At 38.7% G+C, this 21222-nt stretch overlaps 1 pseudogene; it reads right to left on the bottom strand.

Moving 5' to 3' along the window:
* LOC134730483 (uncharacterized) overlaps positions 1–20246 on the bottom strand; it is a 29020-nt pseudogene extending 8774 nt beyond the window's left edge.
* Positions 20247–21222: the final 976 nt, after the last annotated feature.

Here is a 21222-nt window from a genome sequence, read left to right as displayed (position 1 = left end):
AGGAAAAAGTCTTTTCCTATGAAAGCTACTTCATAAAATTAGAAGCTGTTGGTCCACTAAGTGCATAGATATCAATGTAGAAACAAAAGAAGAAAAAAAAAAGGAAAAGAAAACATGGCACTTTCAAAGGAACAGAATAATTCTCCAGTAACAGATCCCAATAAAAAAGAAATCTATGAAATGTCAGAAAATAAATCTGAAATAATGATCTTAAGGAAACTCTGTAGGATATAATACAATACAAAGAAACAATTCAACAAAATCAGAAAAAAAATCATCATCTGAGTGATATATTCAGCAAAGGGATATTATAAAAAATAACCAAATGGAAATATTTAAACTAAATAATTTAATGAATAAAATAAAAAATGAAATCAAGAGCTTCAATAATAGAGTAGAGCATGCAGAAGAAAGAATTTCTGAACTTGAAAAAGGTGTTTTGAAATAACTCAGTCAGACAAAAAAGAAATAAATTTATTTCAATAAATGAAGAAAGCCTATGAGACTTATGGGACAACACTAAGCAAACACATTTTACATTGTGGAAGTTTCAGAGGGTGAACAGATGAGAAAAGACATTTTTTAAAAACCTATTTAATAAAGTTATAGTGAAAAACTTCCCAGGCTTTGAGAAAGATATAGACATCTGGACCCAGGAAACTCAAAGACCTCCAAGTAAATTCAACACAGAAAGGTCCTCTTTAAGGCACATTATAGTCAAACAGTCAAAAGTCAAAGACAATAAAAGAATTCTGAAAACAGCAAGAGAAAAGTATCATGTCACATACAAAGAAATCCCATCAGACTAAGCAGATTTCTCAGTAGAAACTTTACAGGCCAGGAAAGAATAAGATGATATATTCAAAGTGATGAAACAAAAAGCAAAAAAACAAAAAACAGAAAACAAAAACAAAAAAACTCTTAGCCGACAATATACTCAGGAAAGCTATCCTTAAGAAATGGAAAATAAATAATGGAGAAATAAAGCTTATCCCAGATAACTAAAAACTAAGGGAATTTATCACCACTTGACTAGTTCTACCAAAAAAAAAAAAAAAAAAAATGCTTAAGGAAATCCTACATCTGAAGCAAAGGGATGATGACTACCATCATAAAAATACATGAGAGAATGAAAGTCATCAGTAGATCAGATACACAAATAAGAGAAAGAAACCAAACCTTATCACTACAGAAAAACACCCAAATACAAGGATGTAGAATAATAGGGGAAGAAAGAAATAAAGATATATGAAACAACCAGAAAACAAAAAAATTGACAGGAGCAATTGACACCTATCTATAATAACGTTGAATTTAAATGGTTTAAATTCTCCAAGTAAAAGATATGGACTGACACATGGTTGGGAAATAAATAAGACTCAGCTATATGCTGCCTGCAAAAAACTCAATGATAAAGGGATCAATTCATCAGAGGATACAACAATTTTAAATATGTATGCACCCAACACTTGAGCACACAGATATATAAAACAGATACCATTAGAGCTAAAGGCAAAGATAGACCCCCAACATAATAATAGATGGAGATTTCAACATTGCACTCCTAGCAATGGACAGATCACCTAGAGAGAAAGTCAACAAAGAAATATCGATCTTAAACTGCTCCATGGGCCAAATGAACCTAAAAGATATTTACAAACCAGTTCATCCAACAGCGGCAGAATACACATTTCTCTTTTTAGCACATGGAGTATTCTCCAGGGTAGACCACATGTTAGACCACAAAACAAGTCTCAACAAATTTTTAAAAATCAAATTCATATCAAGTATCTTTTCTGACCACAGTGGAATAAAACTAGAAAGCAATAACAAGAGGAGTTTTGGAAACTACAAATACATGAAAACTAAACAACAGACTTCTAAACAAACAATAGATCAATGAAGAAATTAAGAAAAAATTTTAAAAATGGAAACAAATGAAAATAGAAACACAACATATCGAAACTTATGGGATACAACAAAAGCAATACTAAGAGGGAAGTTAATTGCAATAAATGCCTGCATCAAAAAGCAGGAAGATTTCAATAAACAGTCTAACGTTCCATCTTAAGGAAATAGAAAACCAAGAACAAACCAAACCCAAAAGTAGTAGGTGGAAACTTAATTAGTATCAGCAAAAAATTATCAAAAGAGAGACTAAAGAAAAGAAAAGATCAACAGAATACAAGTTGGCTTTTAACAAGGTAAGTGAAATGGAAAATTAGCTAGATGTTTATTTTAAAAACAGAAAATACTCAAATAAAATCAGAAATAAAAAGATATTACAATTGATACCACAGAAACACAAAGGATCATTAGAGATTACTATGAACAACTAAACATCAACAAGTAGGAAAAACTAGAGGAAATGGATAAATTCCAGGCCACGTATGACCCACTAAGATTAAACAAAGAAGAAATAGAAAATCTGAATAGTTCAGTAATGAGAAATGCAATCGAATCAGTAGTAACAGGTCTCCTAACAAAGAAAATTCCAGGACCAGATAGCTTCACTAATAACTTTTAAAGTTAGAAAACTTCACACCAAACTTTTAAAGAAGAACTGACACCAATTCTCCTCAAACTATTTCAACATATTGAAAACAAAGAAATGCTTTCAAACTCATTCTATGAGGCCAGCATTGCCCTGACACTGAAACCAGACAAAGACACACATACACTAAAAACAAAACTGCAGGCCAGTATCTCTAATGAACATATATGCAAAACATGCTCAACAAAACATTAGCAAACTAAACCAATAGCCATGAAAAAGATTATACAGTATCATCCAGAGAGATTTATTCCAGGGGTTCAAGGATGACTTAACAAATGCAAATCAATAAATGAAATACATCACATTAGGAGAATGAAGGACAAAAACTACACAATCATCTCAAAAGATAAAAAGCATTTTAAAAAAAAAGAAATACTGTTATGATTAAAAAAAACTTTTGACAAATTAGATGTGTAAGGAATGTACTTCAACACAGTAATGTCCATTTTCAACAAATTTGCAACTGACATCATATTGAACAGAAGAAAGTTAAAAGCTGTTCCTCTAAGAACTGAGAAAAGACAAGGTTGCCAACTTTTACCACTCTTATTCAACATAATACTGAAAGTATTAGCCAGAGCAATTAGAGAGGAGAAAGATATAAAAGGTATCCAAATTCAAAAAGAGGAAGTCAAATTGCCCTGGTTTGCAGATGACATGATCTTGTATACAGACAAATTTAAAAACTTCACCGAAGAACTCTTAGAACTCATAAATGAATTCAGTAAATTTGCAGAATGCAAAATTAACATACAAAAATTGGTAGTGTTTTTATACACCAATAAGGAACTGAAAAAGACATTGAGAAAGCAATCCTATTTACAATACCTACAAAAAAAAAATGCTAGGAATAAATTTAACCAAGGAGGTAAACAATGTCTACAATAAAAACTACAAAACATTGATGATAGAAATTGATAAGTGCACACAAAATTGGAAGAACAACTATGTTTAAGAACTGAAAGTATTAATATTGTCAAAATAAGCATATTACCCAAAGCAATCTACAAATTCAATGCAATCTCTGTCAAAATGCTATTTTTCACAGAAATTTTATTATGAAATCCTAAAGTTCATATGGAGCCACAAAAAAATACCCCAGAGAGCCAAAGTAATCCTGAGCAAAAAGAACAAAGCTAGAGGCATCAAGCTACCCAACTACAAAATATACAAAACTATAGTAACCAAAAAAGCAGATATTGGCATAAAAACAAACACATAGATCAATGAGACAGAATAGAGAATCCAGAAATAAAGCTGCACACCTACAGCCATCTGATTTTCAACAAAATCAACAAAAATTAACAATAGGGAAAGGACACCCTATTCAATAAATGGTACTGGGAAAACTGGATATCCATGTGCAGAATAAAACTAGACTCCTACCTCTCACAACATACAAAAATCAACTAAAAATACATTAAAGACTTAAATTTAAGACACAAAACTATAAAACTACTAGAAGAAAGCATTGGGAAATTTTTTTGGGACATTGGTCTGGGGAAAGATTTTATGGATAGAACATTAAAAGCACAGGCAACAAAAGCAAAACTAGGCAAATGGGATTATATCAAACTAAAAATCTTCTGTACAGCAAAGGAAATAATCAATAGAGTGCAGAGACCCTGAAGAAAGGGAAAAATATTTGTAAACTATTCATGAAGCATAGAATTTATATCCAGAATATAAAAGGAACTCAGACAACTCAACAACAACAACAACAAAGAAATAATAGAGCAAATATTCTGAATAGACATTCCTCAAAAGAAGACATTCAAACTCCCAGGTATAAAAAAAAAATACTCATCATCACTGTATTAGTAAGGGTTCTCTAGGAGGACAGAACTAATGGAATATATACATATATATACTTAATAAACTCCCCTTTATATATACATATATATATATAAATATATATAAACTGACACCAATTCTTCTCAAACTATTTCAACATATTGAAAACAAAGAAATGCTTTCAAACTCGTTCTATGAGGCCAGCATTATCCTGACATTGAAACCAGACAAAGACACACATACACTAAAAACAAAACTACAGGCCAATATCTCTAATGAACATATATGCAAAACATGCTCAACAAAACATTAGCAAACTAAACCTATATATATATTACCTCCTTGGTTAAACCTATATATATATTATAGGTTTATATATAATATATATACACTAAACCTATATATATATTATGGGTTAATATATAATATATATATACTAAACCTATGTATATATTATATATATAAACTAAACCTATATATATATTACCTCCTTGGTTTAATTTATTCCTAGCATTTTTTTTGTAGGTATTGTAAATAGGATTGCTTTCTCAATGTCTTTTTCAGTTCCTTATTGGTGTATAAAAACACTACCAATTTTTGTATGTTAATTTTGCATTCTGCAAATTTACTGAATTCATTTATCAGTTCTAAGAGTTCTTCGGTGAAGTTTTTAAATTTGTCTGTATACAAGATCATGTCATCTGCAAACCAGGGCAATTTGACTTCCTCTTTTTGAATTTGGATACCTTTTATATCTTTCTCCTCTCTAATTGCTCTGGCTAATACTTTCAGTATTATGTTGAATAAGAGTGGTAAAAGTTGGCAACCTTGTCTTGTCTCAGTTCTTAGAGGAATATAATATATATATATATATATATATATATATATATATATATATATATGAGTTTATTAAGTATTAACTCACACAATCTCAAGGTTCCCCAATAGGGCAGTCCAAGTTCCAAAACTGAAGAACTTGGAGTCCGATGTTCAAGGGCAGGAAGCATCCAGCACAGGAGAAAGATGTAGGCTGGGGAGCTAAGCCAGTCTCTCTTTTCACATTTTTCTGCCTGCTTACATTCTAGCCATGCTGGCAGCTGATTAGATTGCACCCACCCAGACTAAGGGTGGGTCTGCCTTCCCCAGCCCACTGACTCAAAGGTTAATCTCCTTTGGCGACACCCTCACAGACACACCCAGGATCAGTACTTTGTATCCTTCAATCCAATCAAGTTGTCACTCAGTATTAACCATCACAAGTCCACCCTTTGTCAACTTGAACCCATACACACCTCCTGAGATCATATATAATCTTCAAATAAAGACAATAATAAGGTCATAATTATGCTTAACATAATACAACTATCCTTGGTACAACCAGAAATGCACCAATACCCAACCCAAATATTACTACATAAAATTAACAATACTTATTCCCAGGCAAGATGGCCAAATAGGAACAGCTCTGGTCTGCAGCTCCTAGAGAGATCAACACAGAAGGCAGGTGATTTCTGCATTTCCAACTGAGGTACCCAGTTCATCTCATTGGGACCAGTTAGACAGTGAGTGCAGCCCATGGAGGGCAAGAAGAAGCAGGGTGAGGCATCACCTCACCTGGGAAGCACAAGGGGTTGGTGAACTCCCTCCCCTTGCCAAGGGAAGCCATGAGGGACCCTGCCATGAGGGAGGGTGCTATTCAGCCCAGATACTATGCTATTCCCACAGTCTTCACAACCCACTGACCAAGAGATTCCCTCAGGTGCCTGCACCAGAAAGGCCCTGGGTTTCAAGCACAAAACTGGGTGGCCCTTTGGGCAGAAACTGAGGTAGCTGCAGGAGTATTTTTTTTCCATACCCCAGTGGCGCTTGGAAAGCCAGTGAGACAGAACCCCCGAAGCTGAAGCCAGTGAGCCAAGTGGTCTTGCTTAGCGGATCCCAACCCCACAGAGCCCAGCAAGCTAAGATCCACTGGCTTGAAATTCTGGCTGCCAGCACAGTAGTCTGAAGTTGACCTGGGATGCTCGAGCTTGGTGGGGGGAGAGGTGTCCACCATAACTGAGACTTGAGTAGGCGGTTTTTCCCCCTCAAAGTATAAACAAAGCCTCCTGGAAGTTTGGACTGGGTGAGGCCCACTGCAGTGCCACAAAGCCACTGTAGTCAGACTGCCTCTCTAGATTCCTCCTCTCTGGGCAGGGCATCTCTGAAAGAAAGGCAGCAACACCTTTTATTAAATAGGGAATCCTTTCCCCATAGCTTGTTTATGTCAGGTTTGTCAAAGATCAGATGGTTGTAGATGTGTGGTGTTATTTCAAAGGCCTCCGTTCTGTTCCATTGGTCTATATATCTGTTTTGGTAACAGAACCATGCTGGTTTTGTTACTGTAGCCTTGTAGCATAGTTTGAAGTCAGGTAGCATGATGCCTCCAGGTTTGTTCTTTTTGATTAAGATTGTCTTGGCTATACAGACTCGTTCTTGGTTCCATATGAAATTTAAAGTTTTTAATAAGTGGTGTTGGGAAAACTGGCTAGCCATATGCAGAAAACTGAAACTGGACCCCTTCCTTACACCTTATACAAAAATTAACTCAAGATGGATTAAAGGCTTAAACCTAAGGCCTAAAACCATAAAAACCCTAGAAGAAAACCTAGGCATTACCATTCAGGACAAAGGTATGGGCGAAGACTTCATTACTAAAACACCAAAAGCAATGACAACAAAAGCCATAATTGACAAATGGGATCTAATTAAACTAAAGAGCTTCTGCACAGCAAAAAGAAACTATCAGAGTAAACAGGAAATCTACAGAATGGGAGAAAATTTTTACAATCTACCCATTGGACAAAGGGCTAATATCCAGAATCTACAAGAAACTTAAACACATTTACAAGAAAAAAAAACAAACAACCCCATCAAAAAGTGGGTGAAAGATATGAACAGACACTTCTCAGAAGAAGACAGTTATGCAGCCAACAAACATAAGAAAAAAAGCTCATCATCACTGGTCATTAGAGAAATGCAAACCAAAACCACAATGAGATACCATCTCACGCCAGTTAGAATGGTGATCATTAAAAAGTCAGGAAACAACAGACACTGGAGAGGATGTGGAAAAATAGGAATGCGTTTACACTATTGGTGGGAGTGTAAATTAGCTCAACCATTGTGGAAGACAGTGTGGCGATTCCTCAAGGATCTAGAACTAGAAATACAATTTGACCCAGCAATCCCATGACTGGGTATATACCCAAAGGATTATAAATCATTCTTCTATAAAAACACATGCACACGTATGTTTATTACAGCACTATTCACAATAGCAAAGACTTGGAATCAACCCAAATGCCCATCAATGATAGAATGGGTAAAGAAAACGAGGCACATATACACCATGGAATACTTGCAGCCGTAAAAAAGAATGAGTTTTTGTCTTTTTCAGGGACATGGATGAAGCTGGAAACCATAACTTTCAGCAAACTAACACAGGAACACAAAACCAAACACCACATGTTCTCAATCATAAGTGGGAGTTGAACAATGAGAACATATGGGCACAGGGAGGGGAACATCATGCACTGGGGCCTGTCAGGGGGTGGGGACTAGGGGAGGGATAGCATTAGGAAAAATACCTAATGTTGATGACAGGTTGATGGGTGCAGCAAACCACCATGGCACATGTATACCTGTGTAACAAACTGTCACGTTCTGCACATGTATCCCAGAACTTAAAGAATAATAATAAAAAAATTTAACAATATTTAAATGCTGATATGAAGTCAATAAATCTTATGTCACATGGTAAAGCAGAAAGGAAATTAAATGAAGATCTTTTATTAGTCCAAGTATATACATGCACAAACATGTTTTTAACAAAAGAGGAGGAAATACTCATGACAATTTCAATCCTCATTTCTGCAGCTGGTCACATGGTCATAGCTGGTATTGATGACTACCTTCTTCTACTACCCATTCTGTATTCCCTTTACCTTCAGCAAGCACCTCAGCAGGTCATAGATTTTCCTTGGTGGAGTAACACAAACCTTCATTCCTGAAGGGTCTGAGTCATTTGTAGTCCTGCCTGGATTGGGCTATTGTAGTTTCCCATTGACCTTAATCACAAAGCATGGTAATACTAAGAGACACCCTAATGGATCTCCTTTATTCCATGCATACTCTTTCTTACCTCTGTTGTGGAGTAATAGACTGATTTCATCTTGACAGTCGGGGTCAATCACCCCAGCCAACACTGTAACTCCTTTCTTGCCTGTTGATTTAAAGGAAGGAAGAGCCCAAAGTGCCCAGGTGGCAATCTTAACTTCCAGTTTAATGGAATTGTTGTTATGTCTTCTGGAGACAGTGTTCCTCCCTCTGGAACTAAGACCTCTAGGCCAGCAGAACATAATGTCTTGGGAACAGGAAGCAAAAATGTTGCCAGTGGATCATTAGGGGTGATTGTGAGTGGTGCCACTTTCACTTCCAACCCTTGATTCCTGGACCTGGGAATCCTGGCTACAGGAGAAACAGTACCATATATTGGAAGCTGATTCAGAGTGTACATGGCCTTCTGGAGAACTTTGCCCTAGCCCTGCAAAGGATTGTCACTTAGTTGGTATTGTAGTTGTGACTACAAAAGGCCATTCCGCCATTCTATAATCCAGCTGCTTCAGGATGATGGGGAACATGGTAAGACCAGTGAATTCCATGAGTATGAGCCCACTGCTGCACTTCTTTAGCTGTAAAGTGAGTTCTTTGGTCAGAGGCAATGCTGTGTGGAATACCATGATGGTAGATAAGGCATTCCATGAGTCCACTGATAGTAGTCTTAGCAGAAGCATTGCATGCAGGATAGACAAACCCATAACCGGAGTAAGCGTCTATTCCAGTGAGGACAAACCTCTGCCCTTTCCATGATGGAAGAGGTCCAATATAGTGAACCTGCCACCAGGTAGCTTGCTGATCATCCCGAGGAATGGTGCCAGATCAAGGGCTCAGTGTTGGTCTCTGCTGCTGGCAAATTGGGCACTCAGCAGTGGCCATAGCCAGGTCAGCCTTGGTGAGTGGAAGTCCATGTTGCTGAGCCCATGAGTAACCTCCATCCCTGCCACCATGGCCACTTTGTTCATGGGCCCATTGGGTGATTACAGGGGTGGCTGGGGAAAGAGGCTGAGTGGTGTCCACAGAAAGGGTCATCCAATCCACTTGATTATTTAAGTCCTCCTCTGCTGAGGTCACCTGTTGGTGAGCACTCACATGGGATACAAATATCTTTACAGTTTTTGATCACTCAGATAGGTCCATCCACATACTTCTTCCCCAAATTTCTTTGTCACCAATTTTCCAATCATGCTTCTTCCAAGTCTCTGACCATCCAGCAAAACCATTGGCTACAGGCCATGAACCATTATATAATTGCATATCTGGCCATTTCTCCTTCTATGCAAAGTGCACAACCAGATGCACTGCTCAAAGTTCTGCCCACTGGGAAGCTTTCCCTTCACTGCTGTCCTTCAGGGATGTCCTTGAAAGGGGCTATAGTGCTTCAGCTGTCCACTTTGGGGTGGTGCCTACATATTGTGCAGTACCATCTGTGAACCAGGCCCAAGTCCTCTCTTCCTCTGTCAAATGATCATAAGGAACTCGCCATGAGGCCATCAGTGCAGGCAGGAGGAGAGAAGGCAGGGTGGCAGAAATGGAGACTGTGGGCTTTTGAGCCACTTTCTTATGTAACTTACTTGTGCCTTCAGGACCTGCTTGAGCCTGATCACGTATATACCACTTTCATTTGATGGAATGCTGCTGTGCATGACCCACTTTATGGCTAGATGGGTCAGAAAGCACCCAGTTCACGATAGGCAATTCAAGTCACATGGTGACTTGATAACTCATAGTCAAATATTCAGTGTCCACCAAAGCCCAATAACAGGCCAAGAGCTGTCTCTCAAAAGGAGAGTAGTTATCTACAGAAGATGGCAGGGCGTTGCTCCAAAATCCTAGAGGCCTCTGCTGTGATTCACCTATGGGAGTCTGCCAAAGACTCCAAACAGCATCCCTATCTGCCACTGACACCTCAAGCACCATTGGATCTGTTGGGTCATATGGCCCAAGTGGCAGAGCAGCTTGCACAGCAGTCTGGACCTGTTGCAGAGCCTTCTCCTGTTCTGGACCCCACCTAAAACTGGCAGCCTTTTGGGTCACTCAATAAATGGGCCAGAGTAACACACCCAAATGAGGAATGTGTTGCCTCCAAAATCCAAATAGGCCCATTGGGTGTTGTGCCTCTTTCTTGGTTGTAGGAGGGAACAATTGCAGCAACTTATCCTTCACCTTAGAAGGAATATCTAGACAGGCCCCACGCCACTTGACCCGTAGAAATTTTACTGAGGTAGAAGGTCTCTGAGTGTTAGTCAGATTTATTTCTCATCCTCTGGTATGCAAATGTCTCACCAATAAGTCCAGTGTGTTTGCTACTTCTTGCTCACTGAATCCAATCAGTATAGTGTCATCAATGTAATGCACTGGTGTGATATCTCATGGAAGAAAAAGTGATCAAGTTCTCTCCAAATAAGATTATGACACAAAGCCAGAGTTGATATACCCTTGAGGTAAGACAGTAAAGGTATATTGCTGGCCTTGCCAGCTGAAGGCAAACTGTTTCTGGTGGGTCTTAGGAACAGGAATGGAGAAAAGGGCATTTGTCAAGTCAGTGGCTGCATACTAGGTACCAGAAGATATGTTAATTTGTTCAAACAAATTGGTACATCTGGTACAGGAGCTGCAACTGGAGTCACCACTTGGTTAAGCTTACAATAATCCACCATCATTCTCCAAGATCCATCTGTCTTCTGCACAGGCCCAATGGGAGAATTGAACAGGAATGTGGTGGGAATCACCACCCCTGCGTCTTTCAAGTCCTCAATGGTGGCATTAATCTCCACAGTCCCCCCAGGAATGTGACACTGTTTTGGATTTACTATTTTTCTAGGTAGAGGCAGCCCTAATAGCTTCCATTTGGCCCTTCCCACCATAGTAGCCCTCACCCTACCAGTCAGGGAGCCAATGTGAGTATTCTGCCAGCTGTTAAGTATGTCTATGTCAATATGCATTCTGGCATGGGGAAATGACCACAGGATGAATCCAGGGACCTACTGGACCCACTGTAAGTCAGACCTGAGCTAAAACTCCAATAATTATCTGACTTCCATAAGCCCCTACATTAACTGGAGGACCACAATGACGTTTTGGGTCCCCTAGAATAAACATCATCTCAGAGCCAGTGTCCAGTAGTCCCCAAAATGTCTGATCATTTCCCTTTCCCTCCTGCTAAAATGCTGGAGGTCTCCTTGGGGAAGGATGGAAGAAAGATTCACTACAATTGTCGGCAATGTAGTGGGGTCCTTCCTCAACGGGACCTGGCCTCCCCTTTATTCAAGGGGTTCTGGGCCAGTAAACTGGCTCAAATCTGGAATCAATTGAGGGGCCGTGATTCTTTGTTTTTATAATTCAAATTAGTCTTTTGTCCATTCAACATAGAAGTATTGTTTGTGTACTATAAGTAGGAATGCAGTAGGCTTCCTATCAATTTCACTTCTAAGAACATCGTGATTAATTAGGCAATGCCACGGCTCTACCCGAGTCAGACTAGTGTGATTGCTTCTCTGCCTCTGCTTTCCATTATGGTAGCTATACCCATCTTGCCTTTGACAGTTTAGTGCTACCACTTGGCCCCTGCCCCCAAAGAATCCAATTATTCCCACTGTATTTAAATTTTGTAGTTGAGTGACTGTGTTTCCAGTGTTAGATCTGACATAGAGAGAAGAGCAATTACAGGGCTTTTCAAATATTCAGGTGCTGCCCTCACAGATCTATTTCACAAGCCATTGGTCAAGGGTATATCTTCTGGACCCCCCTAGATGGGATGAGTAATTCTAAAATGACTAATTCACTCCACCATCCCAGTCTCCTCCACATTAAACCAAGGGAGAACAGGCATTTTCAACTCACTCACAGGGGGGCATCTTTTAATCCATATTTCAGCTAACCAAGCAAATAAACTATTAGAACATTTTTTAACTCCCCGAGCTGCAACATTAAATGCAGAATCCCTACTTAATGAGCCCAAATCAATAAATAGAGCCTGATCCAAATCTGTGTTTCTTCAACCATTATCCCACACCCCTAATATTCATTTCCATGCCTGTTCTCCAGATTTCTGTTTTTATAAATTAGAAAAGTCAAGCAGTTCTTTTCAAGTGTAGCACACCTCCTTATGGGTCACCCTCTCAACCTCACCTTTAGAGGCCCACCAGGACTTTAGTTATAGGTCTAGAAGCAAACAGCGGTGTTGGTGGCTTGTCCTGAGGAGAATCAACATTATCTTGCCTGGCAACTGCCTCACGGGAGGCCATCATTGTTACCTCAGGCAGCGCAGGGTTTATCTCCTCAGGCAAAAGTGGAAAGGCTGATTGCAGCATGAGTCAGGGAGAGGATGTTGCTACTGCTGAGGATGGGGAAGCTGTTTATTCTGGAAATAATAATAATAATAATAAGGTTCATCAGCGTTTACAAACTCAGTGTTTCCAGCTTCATCAGAGCCCTCCCTTATGCCCCCATTCCAAGTTTCAGGGTCCCATTTTTTTCCAATCAATGCCCTCACTTTAACAGTAGACACCTGGCAAGTCTGTGCATGCACCTTTCATTGCAGGTCAGCCACTCACATGATAAGAGCTTATGTCTGTTTTTCCACAATTTCAGCTCTTTCTCTACAGAAGACTCTCATTCAGAGCAATCTTAGCAGATTTGAGACTCAGTATCTGCTTCTGAAGCCAGGAGATAGAATCTCTGAATTCATCATTTCTTTCATCACTTTGTCCACTGCACTTAGGAGCAACCAATCAACTTCATCATGTTCCTTGGTTCTCCACATATGGTCAAAGGTGTTATGTATAGAGTCACTAAACTCCTTGCCTCTCGTGGGCAGTGAATCAGGAGTGTCAAATGCATTTATTTTCATAACTCACTAAACATTTGATGCCAAGGACTATCAATGTTCTCCATACTATTAGAAGTAGAGTCCTTAGCATTTTGGGGTCTAATTATATTAAGCACCCAACTCCAGAAACCTCCAAACCAACAAAAGAGCTCCATCTTTAATATTCTGCTCCTCTAGAAGCACTTCTGGTGCCAAAATCTGTATTAGTCAGGGATAGAAGTAACGGAATAGACATATACATATATAAAGCAGAGTTTATTAAGTATTAGCTCACATGATCACAAGGTCCCATAACAGGCCATCTGCAGGCTGGAGAGCAAGGAGAGTCAGTCCAAGTTCCAAAACTGAAGAACTTGGAGTCTGATGTTTGAGAGCAGGAAGCATCCAGCACGGGAGAAAGTGTAAGATGGGAGGCTAGGCCTGTCTCTCTTTTCACATTTTGCTGCCTGCTTATATTCTAGCCATGCTGGCAGCTGATTAGATTGTGCCCACCCAGACTAAGACTGGGTCTGCCTTTCCCAGCCCACTGATTCAAATGTTAATCTCCTTTGGCAACACCTTCACAGACACACCCAGAATCAATATTTTGTATCCTTCAATCCAATCAAGTTGACACTCAATATTAACCATCAGGATCACTAATCAACAAAGAAATGAAAATCAAAACCACAATGAGATATCATCTCACACCAGTTAGAATAGCTATTATCAAAGAGACCAAAATAATAATAAATGCTGGCAAGGATGTGGAGAAAAAGGGAACTCTTATACACTGTTGGTGAAAATGTAAATTAGTACAGCTATTATGGAAGAAAGTATGGAGGCTCTCAAAAAACTAAAAACAGAAATTTCATATGATTCAGCAATCCCACTATTGGGTATTTATCTAAAGGAAAGGAAATTAGAATATCAAACAAATATCTGCACTCCTATGTTTATCACAGCACTATTCACAATAGCCAAGATATAGAATCAAGCTAAGTGTCTATCCACAAATGAATGGACAAACAAATGTATATACATATATCTATACACACACACACATATGTATCTATACACACAAACATACACACATGCACAATGGAATACTATTCCACCATAAAAAATAAAATCAAATCCTCTCATTTATAGCAATGTGGATGAGCCCGCAGGATATTATATTAAGTGAAACAAGCACAGAAAGATAAATAGTACATGTTCTCATTCATATGTGGGAGCTAAAATAGTTGAGCTTATGGATATAGAGAATAGAATTGTGTTTACTAAAGCCTGGGAAGAGTAGCTGGAGGAGGAGGCTAGGGAGAGGTTGGTTACTGGGTACAAAATTACAGGCAGATGGAAGGATCAGCTCTAGTGCTCTGTGGCACTGTGGAGTGACAACAGTTAGCAATAATTTATTGTATGTTTTCAAGTAGCTGGAAGAGAGGATTTTTAATTTTCCTAGCACAAAGAAATGATAAAGATTTGAGGTGATATATATGCTAATTACCCTAATTTGATCATTACACATTGTATACATTTATTAAAACATCACTCTGTACCTCATAAATATGTATAATTAGTACATGTCAATTAAAATAAATAACCTGTAAGTCAAAAAAATCACAAAGAAAATTAGCAAATATTTTGAAGTGGATGGAAGTAAAAACATATCAAAATTTATAATGTATCAAAACAGCACTTAGAGGGAAGATGTATAGCTTTAAGTACCTATATTGGGAAAGAATAAATATCATAAGTCAATAATCTAAGCTTCAAACTTAAGAAATTAGAAAAAAAAAACACCTAAACTCTAAAGCCAAAGCAAAATATGGAAGGTAGTAATAAATATTAGAGCAAAAATCAATAAAATAGAAATTTTAAAAAATAAAATCAATTTAACAAAATATTGGCTTGTTGAAAATATCAACAAAATTAACAAAATATTTGCTAATTTTCTTTCACTACTTAGACTGACAAATAGTAAATAAGGTAAAAGATAGAGATTTCTAAAATTAAAAGTGAGAGTGGGCAGTATCACCAAATTTATTAAAATAATTTTCAGAAATACTATAATTTCCTATCAGTAAATTATACAACTTTTATGAAAAAGAAAAAATTCATAGTGTGAGTGGGAAAAACAAATTGTTTTTCCTCTGTTTTCACACCTCAACAATCAACACAGAGGAATTTTGTGACCAAATGTGTAGAGATTTCTCCCCATCAACAAGCGAACAATAAGTTCTGCAATAGACACCAGTTGGGTGTCCTCCAACTCAATTCTGACACTATCCACCTGGAGACAGCTAAAGATCCCACAGGCTAAGTAAGGGCTCAGTCCCACAGGGCAGTCCCCTCTTCAGACACCAGTCACAAATCTAGGGCTGCAGAACTTCTAACTGGCTGGCTTCAATTTGGGACTCCCAGGACCCTCTCTCTGGATTCAATTAATTTACTAGAGTGGCTCACAGAACTCAGGGAAGCACTTAGTTATGTTTGCCAGTTGATTATAAAGGATATTACAAAGGATACAGATGAAGCAATGCATAGGGTGAGCTATGGGGAAAAGGACACTAAGCTTCCATGCCCTCCCCAGGGACGACAAGCTACAGGAACCTCCACGTGTTCAACTATCTCAGAAGCACTTCTAACCTTGTCCTTTTGGGTATTCTGGAAGCTTCATTATGCAGGCATGATTGATTAAACCATTGGCCATTGGTGATCAGCCTAACCCTTCAGCTCCTCTTCCCTCCCTAAATGTCGGGACAAGGCTAAAAATGTGAACCATCTAATCATGTCTTCTTTTGTGACCAGCACCATCTTGAAGCTACCTAGGGGCTGCCATCCACCAGTCAATTCATTAGCATACAAAATGACATCACTTTAAAGAGTCTAAGAATTTTAGAGGTTTATGTCAGGAAACAGCATTGAAGACCAAACATGTATTTCACAATATCACACATAACAATACACAAATTACCAAAATTAATTCAATAATGAAATAAAATCTCATTTATCCCATATGAATATGGGATGAAATATTGGAACCGCAGTTGTGATAAGGGATTTTGGCTGGGACAGCACCTAATAGGATTTTCAGTTGCTTTACCACATTTCTGGGAGCCTTGTATGATGGATGTAGTGAAGTCAGAGACTCTCAAAGTGGTGGTAAAATTTAGGAGACAGTCATGAATCATTTTATAAAACTTTTTATTTTAAAATAATTTCAGGCCAGGCATGGTGGCTCACGCCTATAATCCCAGTACTTTGGGAGGCGGATCACCTGAGGTCAGGAGTTCGAGACCAGCTTGGCCAACATGGTGAAACTCCGTCTCTACTAAAAATACAAAAATTAGCCAGGCATGGTGGCAAGTGCCTATAATCCCAGCTACTCAGGAGGCTGAGACGGGAGAATCGCTTGAACCTGGGAGGCAGAGGTTGCAGTGAGCCGAGATCACACTACTGCAATCCAGCCTGGGCAGCAGAGTGGGACTCCATCTCAAAAAAAAAAAAAAAAAAAAAAAAAAAAAGAAAGAAAGAAAGAAAAGAATTTCAAACTTACAGAGAAGTTGCATGAATAGCAAAGAGCACACTGTTTACCCAGATTTCCTTAACCTGTACATTTTATTCCGTTTGCTTTCTCTATACATATATTAACACATGACTACCCTTTTTTTCTGAACATTGAAAAGTAAGTTGCATATGTTACCACTTTTTACCCCTTCAGTGAGTATTTCCTTAGGAGAAGGATATTCTCTTCTATACCCACAGCGCAGGTATCAGCTTCATTGAATTGAAGATTTGTATAGAACTTGCATCTAAGCTGCCAACTGCATTTCTTGTCTATTTACACAATAATGTCTTTTATTGCATTGTTTTTCCTCCAGTACAAGATCCCATTTAGTATTTAGCTATCATATCTGGACTAACCTTTAATTTTTTCTACCTTTATGGCATGATTACTTTGAATAATAAGGTATTTAGGCTATTTTCTATACCATCTTGTATTCCCTGGAAATTCTCTTTCTGCAGTTTATCTCTCTTTACATTTGGAAGCGTGTTTTTCACACTGAGAGTCCTGGAGTTTTTAGGGCCAGTAGGAAACACAACTAGGCCATAAATGACAATTTATGGAGATCCCCGGATGTGCAGAGGAAAATTTCTGAACAGAAAGCCTACCTGGAGAGAAGAAGGAGTAGACCATGCGGAGAGGATATGAAGAATAAGTCCTTTGAGGACAGGGGACTATGGAGACTCAGCTGATGCAAAGAAAGGAATCTGTCAACTCTGCTAAAGACTCATCACCTGCATGGGAAAAGTTTTGTGTCCTGGATCGAGGATGATTACTTAGAATTAGAGCGGAATTGAGGAATTTAAAGCAAGAACTTGATACAGTGCTTGATTTCAGCAGTTTATCATCCTGATAATGAAGCTGTCAATGTAGCAACTGTTATATGCCTGACAAATAGAGGAAGATAAATCTCATAGCTAGCCAGCTAGATAGATGGATGCTCATTAATTAATTTTAAGAATTATTTGAAGGGTAATAGAAATTTTGGTGAAAACTTAGAAAGTAAAAGGCAAATAAAAAGGAATGAGATCATGTCCTTTGCAGGGACATGGATGAAGCTGAAAGCCATAATCCTCAGCAAAATAACACAGGAATAGAAAACCAAATACCACATGTTATCACTCCTAAGTGGGAGTTGAACAATGAGAATACATGGACAGGGAGGGGAACATCACACACCGCAGCCTTTTGGGGTGTGGGAGGGTGAGGGGAGGAAACTTAGAGGGTAGGTAAATAGGTGCAGCAAACCACCATGGCACTTGTATACCTATGTAAAAAACCTTCATGTTCTGCACATGTATCCCGAAACTTAGGGCAAAATTTAAAAAGAAAAAAAGAAAGTAAAAGTCAAAAATAAGGAAACTGTCACAGAGAAAAGAACTACAGGTATAAAAGAGAGAAAAAAGTAAACATATCATTCCATAAAAGAGCCAAGAACTCATAAAATCTTTGATTATGCTAAAGATAATGCTTCACCCACTCTCCAAATTGAAATGGGGTTGAGTTAGCAACTTGGGAGATTTGAACTACTCTGTATAATTGTGGGTGAAATTATGATGAGGATGCTAAGGGGAAGGTAAACTAGAAGACAGAGACCAGCAAAATAGGACACTTGCATGGACTGAGATGGCAGATTTGAGAAGCTTCAGGGCACTAAGTTGCTCAACAGAGACTTGATAGACAAACAATTCCTGCATTCTTGGGTGGGAGTGGGTGTGTGTGTTAAAATACGTGCTATGGGCCCTGATAGCACCTCTCTCCCTCTTTGTCACTCTTTGTGTCTTTAATAGAGACTACATTACTCACTCATGTTTTTCTGTAGAAGTCAGTTATTTTGGGTAAACTTGAAGGGAGGCTGGATTTTATGTGTTCTTGATGCAAGGCAAGGCCAGATTATGTAGGATGGCTGGCATTAAAAACAAAAGTGATTAAGTGATTTTGAGAGTCTGAAGATTGTGTGTGCACACATGAAATAAAAACATGAAATCCGCAGGCTTGGAGATGACATCTCTTCCCATTTTCATGTAGCACTCAGGTCTGTCTCCAGGCATGGGCTAGAAAGTGGACTCAATGGTTGAAATATGAAAATCAATCTCAGGCTTAGGTTAGGTTTCTTCTCCTACCCCATATGACAAAATAGCCAAACTGAGAAGGAGTTCAGTGGTAGACACATATTATTAATATAGTGGCATTCTGAAATGTAGAAAATAATAACAGTTTCCAACAGGCACAAAGTCATGTGGGCTTTCTGCATGGGAACGAGGGAGTATATGTTTTAGGGTGTTTGTGTGGTGGGCCCTGAGATGATTGCGATAAAGCTGAAAATAAGAATGATTGATTAAGCATCTTAATACTTGGGGTGTTAATCTGTCTAGGAATAAACTTTGAGTTCGACAATGATATCACCCTTCTGGGCAGGCTCCTTGTGGAAGGAAGGCACTCCCAGGGAGACTGCCCAGTGCATGTCTTGTTGACTTCATTATAGGCAGAGATAATTTAGGTCTCAACGATGGCATTTTTACACTGCAGCTACACAGTGCCAAAGGAAAACATGAGACAGGGTGAGAAAAATGTGGGTTAAGTGAGCAAGAAACAAAAAAGAATGAAGAGTATAAAGAATCATTCAGTTGATAGGAAGGAATTGGATGGTCTTCATATTCCCCAATTGAGTCTCCCACCTTCTGATCTTCATGACCTTGGTAGAGCCATGACAGGTTTCCTCCAAGGATGCCCACAGCTCATGCACCAAAGGTAGATCCCACATTTTTTCCTAAAGGTACAGTGTTTCTAGGGTCACCTTGGACTCCTTATTAGCCCACTGAAGCCAAAGTGGCAAAAGGCACCAAATGTTTTCTCACTGCCATCCACATCGACTGAGATAAAAATATTGAATGGCCACATGTAGGAGTTACTGATGAAGAAGTTTTCAAAGAGGTAGGAGTCATCAAAGAAAGGGACAAGGTTTTCTGGGAGGTCCTCAAGAGTAGCATGATGACAGAAGTCCCTCAGCCACCCGATACACCACTGCTGGTCTTCATGCCTACAGGAGGAACCAGGCAGAGGCAACGCGGCCCATCCTGGCCCTGTCGTAATGTTGTGGGAAAGGGGTCCTGATCCAGACCCCAAGAGAGGGTTCTTGGATCTCGTGCAGGAAAGAATTCATGACAGCTCCGTAAAGTGAAGGCAAGTTTATTAGGAAAGTAGAAGAATAAATGAATTGCTACTCCATAGACAGAGAAGCCCCAAGGGCTGCTGGTTGTCCATTTTTATGGTTATTTCTTAATGATATGCTAAACGAGGAGTGGATTATTCATGTCTCCCATTTTTAGACCATATAAGGTAACTTCCTGACTTGCCATGGCATTTGTAAACTGTCATGTTGGTGGTGGGAGTGTAGTAGTGAGGATGACCAGAGGTCACTCTTGTGGTCATCTTGGTTTTGGTGGGTTTTAGCCAGCTTCTTTACTGCAACCTGTTTTATCAGCAAGGTTTGTATGACTTGTATCTTGTGCCGACCTCCTATCTCATTCTGTAACTTAGAATGCCTTAACTGTCTAGTAATGCAGCCCAGTAGATCTCAGCCTCATTTTACCCAGCTCCTATTTAAGATGAAGTTTCTCTGATTCACACACCTCTGACATTTTCCCCCTCCCTTTTAAAAGAGAACCCTTAATCCTAAGGGTTGCAAAGGGATGAAGATCCATTTTCTGTAACTTCTTCAGGCGGAATAGGGGCGATAATATTTCTGCCTAGCTATTAGGGTCTCTTGTGTTGAGAGTAGAGAGGAGCTCAGTCAGAAAGCAACAGTATGCTGGGGGCCATTCATGACTCTTGAGTTCTGAAAAGAGGTGACAGCTGGAAGAGTTCAATTTAAGAAAACATTGAGTAAGCTTATTCTGTGTTCCTATAAAATGAGTACAGCAACAGTATATTCCACAAGAGTAAAGCAAAATAAGTAAAATTATCCCAAGTAAACTAAATAAGAAGGCTTTCCATGAACTGGGCAACTGCTAGAACCAAGCTGATATGGGATTGCTAGCTGATTGTAATGTGCCCATAATAAGAATATTCATCCAGATATTTACATTACCTATCCCTTTTGTTTCTTCTAAGCAACAGTCGGAGATTACTGGTTGGTTCACAGGAATAAGCAGGGTTAGCTTAAATTGCAGAAACAAACTTAAAAATAACCAATGAGACTAGAATTTAATAACAAGCATACCATAGTTCTTGAAACATAACATTTCTCTCTCCAGTTTCCCATTTTTACTAAAGATAAATAATGGTAAGACTGATTTGTTTTATTACACTTGGCCTGGTTATGTGTATAAAGTA

Source organism: Pan paniscus, chromosome 4 (assembly GCF_029289425.2).
Source record: "Pan paniscus chromosome 4, NHGRI_mPanPan1-v2.0_pri, whole genome shotgun sequence".
NCBI lineage: Eukaryota > Metazoa > Chordata > Mammalia > Primates > Hominidae > Pan > Pan paniscus.
The sequence above is the reverse complement of the archived record's forward strand: the minus strand, read 5'-3'. Positions and strand labels throughout refer to the sequence as shown.